At 41.3% G+C, this 12,578-nt stretch overlaps 1 protein-coding gene across 9 annotated transcripts in view; it reads right to left on the reverse strand.

Annotated features, from left to right (window-relative positions):
- Nucleotides 1-12,578, reverse strand: part of LOC103234683 (galectin-9-like) — a 132,164-nt gene that overhangs the window by 80,629 nt on the left and 38,957 nt on the right. For 6 of the 9 annotated variants that reach the window (XM_073016496.1, XM_073016495.1, XM_073016497.1 and 3 more), the window contains exons 2-3: nt 11,373-11,542; nt 4,921-4,986 (exon numbers count right to left, since the gene is read on the reverse strand). The gene's annotated coding sequence lies outside the window, so the exon portion shown is untranslated. The remainder of the gene's footprint in view (nt 1-4,920; nt 4,987-11,372; nt 11,543-12,578) is intronic. The other 3 variants (XM_073016501.1, XM_037991674.2, XM_073016494.1) reach the window with 2 other exon arrangements.

Here is a 12,578-nt window from a genome sequence, read left to right on the forward strand (position 1 = left end):
TGCATCCATCTGATTGTTCTCTCTTTTCTTCTTTATTAGTCTGGCTACTGGTCTATCAATGTTGTTCATCTTTTCAAAGAACCAGCTCCTGGATTCATTGATTTTTTGAAGCATTTTTTGTGTCTCTATCTCCTTCCATTCTGCTCTGATCTTAGTTATTTCTTGCCTTCTGCTAGCTTTTGAATGTGTTTGCTCTTGCTTCTCTAGTTCTTTTAATTTTGATGTTAGATTGTCGATTTTAGATCTTTCCTGCTTTCCCTTGTGGCCATTTAGTGCTACAAATTTCCTTCTATACACTGCTTTAAATGTGTCCCAGAGATTCTGGTATGTTGTGTCTTTGTTCTCACTGGTTTCAAATAACATCTTTATTTCTGCCTTCATTTTATTATGTACCCAGTAGTCATTCAGGAGCAGGTTGTTCAGTTTCCAGGTAGTTGAGCTGTTTTGAGTGAGTTTCTTAATCCTGAGTTCTAGTTTGATTGCACTGTGGTCTGAGAGACAGTTTGTTATAATTTCTGTTCTTTTACATTTGCTGAGGAGTGCTTTACTTCCAACTATGTGGTCAGTTTTAGAATAAGGGCAATGAGGTGCTGAGAAGAATGTATATTCTATTGATTTGGGGTGGAGAGTTCTGTAGATGTCTGTTAGGTCGGCTTGGTGCAGAGCTGAGTTCAAATCCTGGATATCCTTGTTAACTTTCTGTCTCGTTGATCGCCTAATATTGACAGTGGGGTGTTAAAGTCTCCCACTATTATTGTGTGGGAGTCTAAGTCTCTTTGTAAGTCTCTAAGGACTTGCTTTATGAATCTGGGTACTCCTGTATTGGGTGCATATATATTTAGGATAGTTAGCTCTTGTTGCGTTGATCCCTTTATCATTATGTAACGCTCTTCTTTGTCTCTTTTGATCTTTGTTGGCTTAAAGTCTGTTTTATCAGAGACCAGGATTGCAACTCCCGCTTCTTTTTTTTTTCTTTCCATTTGCTTGTTAAATACTCCTTCATCCCTTTATTTTGAGCCTATGTGTGTCTTTGCAGGTGAGATGGGTCTCCTGAATACTGATGGGTCTTGGCTCTTAATCCAATTCACCTCTCTGTGTCTTTTAATTGGGACATTTAGCTCATTTACATTTAAGGTTAATATTGTTATGCATTAATTTGATCCTGTCATTATGATGCCAGCTGGTTATTTTGCCCATTGGTTGATGTAGTTTCTTCATAGTGTCAATGGTCTTTATAATTTGGTATGTTTTTGCAGTGGCTGGTACTGGTTATTCTTTCCATGCTTAATGCTTCTTTCATGAGTTCTTGTAAGGCAGGCCTGGTGGTGCCAAAATCTCTCAGCTTTTGCTTGTCTGTAAAAGATTTTATTTCTCCTTCACTTATGAAGTGTAGTTTGGCTGGATATGAAATTCTGGGTTGAAAATTCTTCTATTTAAGAATGTTGAATATTGGCACCCACTCTTTTCTGGCTTGTAGGGTTTCTGACAAGAAATCTACTGTTAGTCTGATGGGCTTCCCTTTGTGAGTAACCCAGCCTTTCTCTGGCTGTCCTTAACATTTTTCCCTTCATTTCAATCTTGGTGAATCTGACGACTATGTGTCTTGGGGTTACTCTTCTTGAGGAGTTTCATTGTGATGTTATCTGTATTTCCTGAATTTGAATGTTGGCCTGTCTTGCTAAGTTGGGGAAATTCTCCTCCATAATATCCTAAAGAGTGTTTTCCAACTTGGTTCCATTCTCCTCATCACTTTTCAGGTACACCAATCAAATGTAGATTTGGTCTTTTCACATGATCCCAAATTTTTGGAGGCTTTGTTCGCTCCTTTTCATTCATTTTCCGCAATCTTCTCTTCTCATTTCATTTCATAAACTTGATCTTCAATTGCTGATATCCTTTCTTCCACTCGATCGATTCAGCTATTAATACTTGTTTATGCTTCACGAAGTTCTTATGCTGTGTTTTTCAGCTCTATCAGGTCATCTACGTTCTTTTCTAAACTGGTTATTCTAGTTAGCAATTATCTAGCCTTTTTTCAAGGTCCTTAGCTTCCTTACATTGGATTAGAACATGCGCCTTTAGCTCGGAGGAGTTTGTTATTACCCACCTTCTGAAGCTTACTTCTGTCAACTCATCAAACTCGTTCTCCGACGAGTTTTGTTCTCTTGCTGGTGAGGAGTTGTGATCCTTTGGAGGAGAAGAGGCGTTCTGGTATTTTGAATTTTCAACCTTTTTGCGCTGGTTTTTCTCCATCTTCGCAGATTTATCTACCTTGGTCTTTGATGTTGGTGACCTTCAGGTGGGGCCTCTAACAGTCAGTCCCCTCTGGTGCAGGTCTGCTGGAGTTTGCTGGATGTCCACTCCAGAGCCTGTTTGCCTGGGTATCACCAGTGGAGGCTGCAGAACAGCAAAGATTTTTGCCTGTTCTTTCCTCTGGATGCTTCGTCCTAGCAGGGCCCTCGCTAGATGTCAGCCAGAGGTCTCCTGTGTGAGATGTCACTGAGAGGTGTCTCCCAGTCAGGAGGCATAGGGGTCAGGGACCCACTTGAGTAGGCAGTCTGACCCTTGGCAGAGCTTGAATGCTGTGCTAGGAGGTCTGCTGCTCTCTTCAGAGCCATCAGGCAGGGTTGTTTAAGTCTGCTGAAGCTGTACCCACAGCTGCCCCTTCTCCCAGGTGCTCTGTCCAAGGGAGATGAGGGTTTTATCTATAAATCCTTGCCTGGGGCTGCTGCCTTTTTTTCAGAGATACCCTTCTGCAGTGGCCTTGCTGAGCTGTGGTGGGCTCTGCCCCTTTAGAAATTCCCGGTGACTTTACCCTGTCAGGGGAAAACTACCTACTCAAGCTTCAGCAATGGCAGACGCCCCTCCCCTCACGGTGCTCGAGTGTCCCAGATTGAGCTCAGACTGTTTTGCTGGCTGGGAGAATTTCAAGCCAGTGGATCTTAGTTTGCTGGGCTCCATGGGGGTGAGACCCGCTGAACTAGACCACTTGGCTCCCTGGCTTCAGCCCCCTTTCCAGGAGAGTGAATGGTTCTGTCTCACTGGCATTCCAGGCACCACTGGGGTATGGAAAAAAAAAAAACACTTCTGCTTCTGTGCTTGAAACCCAGGGCCCTGGTGGTGTAGGTACCAGAGGGAATCTCCCGGTCGGGTTGCGAAGACTGGGAAAATTGCAGTATCTGGGCTGGAGCTCTTCCCTCCTCAGGCACAGTCCCTCACTGCTTCCCTTGGGTAGAGGGGATAATTCCCCAACCCCTTGCACTTCCCACGTGAAGTGATGTCCCACCCTGCTTCGGCTCGCCGTCCGTGGGGTGCACCCACACTATCCAGTCGCAACGAAATGTACCGGGCACCCATTTTGAGTTAATTTTTGTATATGGTATAAGGTGAGGGTCCAGCTTCATTCTTTTACATGTATATATTCAGTACAACAAAACTCCATGACAGGTTTACCTGTATAACAAGCTTGCACATCCTGCACATGTACCCCTGAACATAAAGCTTAAAATAAAACTTAAAAACAAACAAAAAAGAAACTCAACAAAACCAAAAATCATTTATTCAAGAGACAATTCCTTCCCACATTGAATGGTCTTGATACCCTTGTTGAAGTCAATTTACAGTGGATGTTTAGGTTTCTTTCTGGACTCTCAATTCTGTTCCAATGGTCTATAAGTTTATTTTTAAGCCAATATCAATGTATTCTGATTACTGTAGTTTCACTATCACAACATTAACTTTGACATCTGGGAGTTGTTGGGACCATGCAGTCATTTTCCTTTGCAGGTATGCCATGTTTTTTGAAATTAGATCCTCCATATGAGTTTCAGCACTCAGCACTCTCTTCCCTGTGCTTGCGGGATGTGAGGGTTTCTTTAAATGCTATCACCAGGAACATCTAGTGTTCCAAATATGCCTTGAACTGGTAGTTGGTGGGCATTAATGTGTCCCTCTTTTTCTTTCCTTCTTTCTTTCATTCTTTTTTCTTTTTTAAAAAAGAATTCCAATGCAGTTAAAACCAAAACAAGTACTTCCACAACCCTATGATTGCCATCGTACCCCTACCATTCTAGTGCCACAGCTACTGGAGCCCTTCACCTTCTCTCAGCACTTTCTGCCCATAAAGCACAGGTGACTATTCTTAGTAATTGTGATACTAAGTATGCCATGGGTAATCACTACATCACTTATCAGCAATGGATCTTTATTGTGATCTGCCCAATAAGAGATACAGGTTCTCATAATAAGGATCCAGCTTCCTTCTATGGCTTTTTCTGGCCTAAAGTTTGTTTCCAGTCTTCTCCACCAAATATGAAATATTTCTTAGTACTGTGTGCCCAGAAGGTGAAAGGAAGTATTTATCCATCTGCCCCCATCCCCAGTTGTTAAAAAGTCATCCTATTGGCATTAAGTCTCCCACAATTCTGGTTTGCAGATGCATAGCTGCTGAGAGTATTTCTGCAAGGGTCGTATTCTACCATCTCAAACAAGCCCAGTGCTGGAAAGAGGAAGGTACTGGAAAGATAGATACTAAGGAAAGGCACTGTCAGTGTGCACCCGCATGAAGCTAGTGAAAAACTCTCTAGATCTGGTCAACTTAGTAATGGCTGGATGAAGAGGTAGGGCTGAAAGGATATCATGTGGTACAAGAAAAACCTGATATACTGACCTCCTTTCAATTTCTCATACACACCAAGCTCATTTTCATTTTTGGAGCATCATATATGACAAATTCAAAAGGCATCAAAAATGTCATAACAAGGCAGGGAGAATGTTCTGGTTTAAAACAGACTAAAGAAGCATAGCAACAAAGTACATGAAACCTGATTGAGTGATGGATTTTAAAACAGCTCTAAAGGACACGTTTTTATACAACTGGGAAAATTAAAATAGTACTGTAAATTAGATGTTGATTCTTACGTGGTGGCAGAGTAGAACTTCTATCGGTCTTGTGGATCTGAAGATACAAAAATTGTACGTTGGTGCCTGCCAAGTGAGAGAGAGAGTTAGGCTTTTAGTTGGAACCCTGAAAGGGATATACCCCAGAGCAGGGGTCCCCAACCCCCAAGCCACAGACCAGTAACAATCTGTGACCTGTTAGGAATGGAGCCACACAGCAGGAGGTGAGCAACAGGTAAGCATTATCCCATGAGTGGCCTCCTGACAGATCAGCCGGCATTAGATTCTCATGGAGCACGAATTAGAATTTTGCAACCAGAATTCCACATTATGGGTGCCACAGTGTATAGTTTTATTGCAAATAGTAGCGTGACTGTAACAATTGCCACAAGACTGGTGTAGTAAAAAAAAATTATTTAAAACTTTACTTGCCCAAGGTAAAACATTTCCCTTTGGGGATTTACAGAGTTACAATTGCAATTTCATGTAGCATTAAAATTCCCTGCAAATATGAATTAAAAATAAGTTTTTTTATTTGGTGGCAAATTTTGAGAGTAAAGTGTGGAAATGACAAATATTATCTGTTTAAGTAAATGTGGGACTGAGTAAGATGAGTAGCCCTTAGTCAGTTTCTTAATTTTTGTGATTTTTAGCTTATGATTTTTTATTTTTCCACAATTGATATTCTGGATGATTCTCTGGACTGTCAGGGGTTGCTCCCTCAGCTTTTTAGGCTTTGACTTGAGTGAGATGTATTCAGGAGTTGATTCCTGTAAATTTTACTTCCAACAGGGTTGAAATAAGAACAACGTAGGGCCCTTCCCAGCTTGGCTTAAGGAAAAAGAAAGACCAAATTTCCTGGGTTAAATAGAGGTGGTTTTATTTCTTTGGGCTTTTGCTAGTTGTGTTAATGGCTTGAGGCTTCCTTGCCTCTGGCTTAGCTGGCTGATCAGCTAATTTATTTCCTTTGGCTACCTTATTTGTTCTCTTTTGACATTCCCTACGATGCATCCCTGCTAGTTCATGTGTAAGAAAAAGTAAGGATAGTAACCTGTTAATTTCCTGGTGATGTTTTATGGGAGATTCATTAGTGGTAAGAAAATGCCTTTTCTTTTAAATGGCAGCATGAGCATGGAAAATTAGGAAAGCACACTTGGAGTTAGTAGAAATGTTAGCTACTACTTCCTTGCTTAACTTAAGTGCTCTTGTAAGAGGTATTAACTCAGCTAATGGAGGGCTTGTGTTTGGGGAGAGTGACTACTGCTTATCCTGCCTTATCTACTTCTTGCTTTACCGGCTGTTTGCTAGCTAAGAGCTCCCCTTAGAGGACAGTGATCCTGCCACATTATGTGGGCTGTAAACAGTTGAATTATTTCCTAGGGTTAACTTGGAGGCTTTTCTGACTAGTAGGGCTATTATGACAATGACTCGGAAGCATGTGTAAATAAGTCTTTCTAACTACAATTAAGGTTGAGAAGACTATTGGATTCGAGTTTTTCCTGAGATGTCTCTTACAGTTGTGCTATCTTAAAAGAGAGGCCTGGATTAGAGAGAAGAGAGAGATGGGCTCTAGTGTTTAGAAGGAGGTTTACTTTCCTACCTTTAATTTCCAGAATTATCCGGGGATCCTGTGCTATACTGGCCATTTGAGCCCCTGGAGCTAAGGTTTAAGCCCTCGAATCCATTAGTCCTGCTGAACCACCTGTGAGACTGGTTTTGAACCCAGTGACCTCTGCCTCTGGGGGCAGTTCTATTTCCAGTGGTTTTTGCCACAGCCTGGACAGGGTTGAGGTTGCTTCATCTTGCTGCCTGGGTATTTGTTTTAAAAATGCCGTGGTCTGCCATGCCAATAGCAACTAGCGGATGCACTTTGGGAATTCTGGACTTTACAAGCTTGCGAAGCTGCTGCTGAAGTCTCTGTTGTTGTCTGGAAATTTTCCCCTTTTTGGGGACTCTTCCTGGTCCCTATTATAAAAGAAAAAAGTCGCCACCTTCAGGAGGCTCTCTGAGGTGCTATTTGGTCCTATAGCTTGCTTTTGTAGTTTTCTTTTAATATTGGGAACTACCTGTACAATAAACTTCTTTTTCAGAATGAGCTATTCCTCCACTGAATTAGGGGATAAGGAGGTGTACTCTATTAGTGCCTCTCTTGGCCTTTCCATAAAGGCTACAAAATTCTTACCTGGCTTTTGGTTCATTATAGACAGTTTAGAGTAACAGAGGTTTAGCCCTGGTTTTTCATAGGTCTCTTAAAATGCGTTTAAAAATTGGCTTCTTGGCCGGGCGCGGTGGCTCAAGCCTGTAATCCCAGCACTTTGGGAGGCCGAGACGGATGGATCACGAGGTCAGGAGATCAAGACCATCCTGGCTAACACGGTGAAACCCCATCTCTACTAAAAATACAAAAAAAAAACTAGCCGGGCGAGGTGGCAGGTGCCTGTAGTCCCAGCTACTCGGGAGGCTGAGGCAGGAGAATGGCCGAAACCTGGGAGGCGGAGCTTGCAGTGAGCTGAGATCCGGCCACTGTACTCCAGCCTGGGCGGCAGAGCAAGACTCCGTCTCAAAAAAAAAAAAAAAAAAAAAAAGAAAAAAAAAAAATTGGCTTCTTTTTCATTCATTTCCTGAGCTATTGGGGTTTTAGTTAGGGTGGTTTACTGGAACTGCTTTCCTCCCTATTGGGAATGTTGGGTTTTTTTGTTTTGTTTTTGTTTTTGTTTGGTTTGGTTTGGTTTTCTTTTTTAAGTTATAAAATATTTTATTTAAATGGCACAGAAGAAATTATGTGTACTTAAAAATCATTAAGCATTCATGTTAGGAAATGCTAAAAACAAAATAATTTACGCAATGATAAAAATCTAAAGTGATGAGAAAACATAAAATACTTTCATTTGGTCCTATCATCTAACAAAACTATTATAAACATGATATAGTAATTACTGAAATCGGGTTAAAAGCACAAGACAACATAATTTCTTTATATGCATCCAGTCATTTTATACAAGAAACTGTTTTACCTTAAATGGAAGAGTGAACAATTTGTTTAAAATATTGAGAGCACATTATGCACCTATAATGAAACCACTTTCTCCAAAGATTCACATAGATTAACATTGCAAAATGGTATTTCTATATAACACTGACTTCTGAAAAATTTAATAATTTTAAGAATATGCAAGCGAAATATAGTTTATTCTGATTTCAACAACGGATATTCAAAGTCACAATTTTTCCCAAGAAACCATTCACTTTATGGTTTCAAAAACACATTGTAGCTTTTCTGTTACTGGTCTGCCATGTTTTCAACTAGATGCATGTTTAATCATTCACTTCAAATTTACATGCCCAGCCCGGCACAGTGGCGTGGGCCTGTAGTCCCAACCACTTCAGAGGCTGAGGCAGGAGGATCACTTGATCCCAGGAGTTCATAGCCAGCCTGGGCAACATAGCAAGACCTTGTGTCTTCAGAAATCATCCAAGGAGTGAGATAAACATTACAACCCCCATATACTGGGTAAACAACAACAAGGGAGTGAAAAATGACCTCACATGCCCTAAAGCAATGTTGAGGCAAACTCCTGATGCAATAAAGGCAGCAGTTGTAATGGGTACCTGGAATGGTATTGTGGAACTGGAGAACTTACTTTCCTAATGAAAGGAAAGCTAGCTTGAAAGAAATGTTTTTGAGGTTTTCTTTTGTTTTTCTCCTTTTTGTTTGGTTCAGGTTTGAAGTTTAGATTGGCTTGGGTTAAATTTGGGTAGGCAAAAAAAAAAATATTTTCTTTGGAGGAATTAATATTTATCAAATATTCTATTTTTTCACCTAAACCCCAATGAATGATATGAAATTTGAAGAAACAGGAGACAGCAAGAACCATAGAATGGAGTCAGACAATTTGACTTCCTCTCTTCCTATTTGAATACAATGTATTTCTTTCTCTTGCCTGATTGCCCTGGCCAGAAGTTCCAATACTATGTTGAATAGGAGTGGTGAGAGAGGGCATTCTTGTCTTGTGCTGGTTTTCAAAGGGAATGCTTCCAGCTTTTGCCCATTCAGTATGATATTGGCTGTGAGTTTGTCATGAATAGCTCTTATTATTTTGAGATACCTTCCATCAGTATCTAGTTTATTGTGAGTTTTTAGCATGAAAGGGTGTTGAATTTTATCAAAGGCCTTTTCTGCATCTGTTGAGATAATCATGTGGGTTTTGTCATTGGTTCTCTTTATGTGATGGATTACGTTTATTGATTTGTGTATGTCGAACCAGCCTTACATCCCAGGGATGAAGCCAACTTGATCATACTGGATAAGCTTTTTGATGTGCTGCTGGATTCGGTTTGCCAGTATTTTATTGAGGATTTGAGCATCGATGTTCTTCAGGGATAATGGCCTGAAATTTTCTTTTTTTGTTATTGTTTTTTGTTTTTTTGTTGTTGTTGTGTCTCTGCAAGGTTTCAGTATCAGGATAACGCTGGCCTCATAAAATGAGTTAGGGAGGAGTCCTTGTTCTTCTATTGTTTGGAATACTTTCAGAAGGAATGGCACCAACTCCTCTTTGTATCTCTGGTAGAATTTGGCTGTGAATTCATCTGGTCCTGGGCTTTTTTTGGTTAGTAGGCAATTAATTACTGCCTCAACTTCTGAACTTGTTATTGATCTTTTCAGGGATTCGACTTCTTCCTGGTTTAGTTCTGGGAGGGTGTATGTGCCCAGGAATTTATCCATTTCTTCTAGATTTTCTAGTTTATTTGCATAGAGGTGTTTATAGTATTCTCTGATGGCAGTGTGTATATCTGTGGGGTCCATGGTGATATCCCCTTATTGTGTCTATTTGTTTCTTTTCTGCTTTTTTCTTTATTTGTCTGGCTAGTGGTCTATTTTGTTAATCCTTTCAAAAAAACAGCTCCTGGATTAATTGATTTCTTGAAGGGTTTTTTGTGTCTCTGTCTCCTTCAGTTCTGCTCTAATCTTAGTTATTTTTGTCTTCTGCTAGCTTTTGAGTTTGTTTGCTCTTGCTTCTCTAGTTCTTTTAATTTTGATGTTAGGGGGTCGATTTTCAGTCTTTCCGACTTTCTCCTGTGGGCATTTAGTGCTATAAATTTCCCTCTGAACACTGCTTTAGCTGTGTCCCAGAGATTCTGGTATGTGGTGTTTTTGTTCTCATTGGTTTCAAAGAACTTATTTATTTCTGCCTAATTGTGTTATTTACCCAGTAGTCATTTAGTTTTACATTTTGAAACACTCAAACAACTATCATTGGATTGCTTGCAACAGAAAGGATAAACGCTTAAGGGGATGGTTGCCCCATTCTCCACGATGTGATGATTTGCATGCTCGTATCATATCTTATGTACCCCATAAATGTATACACTTACTACATACCCACAAAAATTAAAAATAAATGACAGGCAAATGACCAATATGCACAAGTAACCCAACATCATGAGTCATTAGGGAAATGAAAGTCAAAAGCACCACGAGATACCACTTCACATTCATTAGGATGGCTATTACTTAAAAAATGACAACTAACAAGTGTGAGGATGTGGATAAACTGGAACCCTGGAACATTGCTGTTTGGAGTGTAAGATGGTGTGGCTGCTGTGGAAAACATTATGACAGGTCCTCAAAAGGTTACTCATCATAATATACATCTCTTTGGCAACTGGGATACATTTTTTCTATCAATGGTCTAAATTCACTGGCAATAAAACTGAAGAGAAAAATGAAGTAAGAGGGAGAAAGAAGCAAGGGAGAAAGGGAATTCTAATTCACTTGATCTTTAAGTTCTAATACATGTTTTAAGGATGTTTCCTTTCCTCATGAACAGAGAACTTGAGTCCTCCACACCAGTTGAAGAAGACTGCATTGTGACTGAAGTCCAATCACCTGTACCTGCTCCTGTCCTCACACAGTCTGGAAATAAGGAACACACAAATCAAGAACTAGACAAGAATCTCAACTTTCTCCAATTTTGATACCCATAGACACTCAGAAAAGAAAAGGGTGGAGTTAAGAGCCCAGCTATGTGAGAGGCAGATGAGAACCAGCCTCACCTAGCAGAGTCAAGGGGACCAGTGTGGGATCAGGAGGATACAGGGGCTTTCTCTACCTCCCTCCATAGGTCCCGCTTAGGATCAAGGCCAGTGTTCTCCCAGAGCCTCTACAGGCAAAGAGAAGGGTTACCTTCCATTGCCAATAATTTCCACCAGAATCCTCACTATTTTTACCATTGTACAAATTAGGAAAATGCACACCTTCTTGGTAGATTCTGCACAGTGGAGAGAAGGCTTAATGAGAGGCATGGAGGCTGGACTTCACAACCCCTCATTCTCACTCCATCGTCCTTATCTGTGCGTTTCCCTGGTGACCCCTTCTTCTCCCTGGTGCCTCCCCCACTGTCATTTCTGCTGCATCATAGACACAGGCTTGCAAACAAGTGTGGCTGTGACTGAGTCTGTTTCCGACACCTTACCCCTTCTCACCCTGTGGCGAATTCTTGCTGAGAGGGCTTTGGAATCAGGAATGAAGCCAGAGGGCAGAGCTGACAGGGACCATTCAATGCTGCAACTCCAAGGGATTCACACGGAAGCCTGGACACAATTCAGAAGAGCCAACCCACGGAAGCAAAAATGTCACCACTACCTGTGAGTTAAAAAGGCACAGCCTTCAGTAATCTGAAGTCACATGAAATAATGTGGAAAAAGGGAGATTTTATAAGATGAAAATATGAGTTTCTATTGTGAATGCTTTTCTGAGATTGGGGGTGTGCGGAAGAGACCCTGGGGCTATGGTGTCTGAGATGTTTGTGGGATATCGGGTGTGAATCCTGGACCAGTGTAACCCTCTGTGAGGGTGTGATAGTGTCTGATAAGAGTCAGCTCTGCTGAGATGATGTTACTTTAGGTAAAAGGTGGAGAGCCCACCAGGATGGCTGGGACGTGCCTGAGTGTAAGAGGGTGACTGTGTTTTGTCTTCCTGTCTGTGATGTGAGTGTGTGTGTGAGCACACCCAGACCAATGCATGAGCATCTTTATACGGACAGTGAGCAGACATGTGTGACTCAGTGAGTGGTGTGGCTCTGTTTGACTGTGGTTGTGTGTGTGTGTGCTGGGATGTGACTAGGTGTTGAACTGGGAACATGCACGTGGCCTTCTGTCCATGTGAAGTTTCCTCCTCACACATCAGGACCTCTGATGAAGCACCCATATATCTTCTCATATATGTCAATGTGGATCCTGGATGGCAGAACTGGTGGGGATCTGGGGGACTGGGAGTTACCAATGACTCATTTGTGAGCATTCACGAGAGCAGAACGTATGATCTGTAGATGTCTCTTCCCAGGCAGAGTGGAAAAGAAGAATCCAGACTATGGGAACCCTTCAAAGTAAGAATTACTAATAAAGACAAAAAAGTAAAAAGTAAAGTAGAGGAAAAAAGAGTTTTAAATAATCCTCTTTGTACCTGGGAAACTAAATCAGGCAGAGCTCAAGTAATGGATCTAAGATGGCATTGCCAGTAAGAGGCAGAATCAGGACTGGAGTCCGGGCAGCCTGGCTCCTGAATCCTAGCTCCTAACTACGAGACCCTAGTGTCTTTAGGAATATGGAGTTCTGACTGTGATAGGGTGAAAGAGGGAAGTCCTCACAGTTTGCCTGTTGATCCCTAATTTTCTGCATCA

This window comes from Chlorocebus sabaeus, chromosome 6 (genome assembly GCF_047675955.1).
Source record: "Chlorocebus sabaeus isolate Y175 chromosome 6, mChlSab1.0.hap1, whole genome shotgun sequence".
Taxonomy (NCBI): domain Eukaryota; kingdom Metazoa; phylum Chordata; class Mammalia; order Primates; family Cercopithecidae; genus Chlorocebus; species Chlorocebus sabaeus.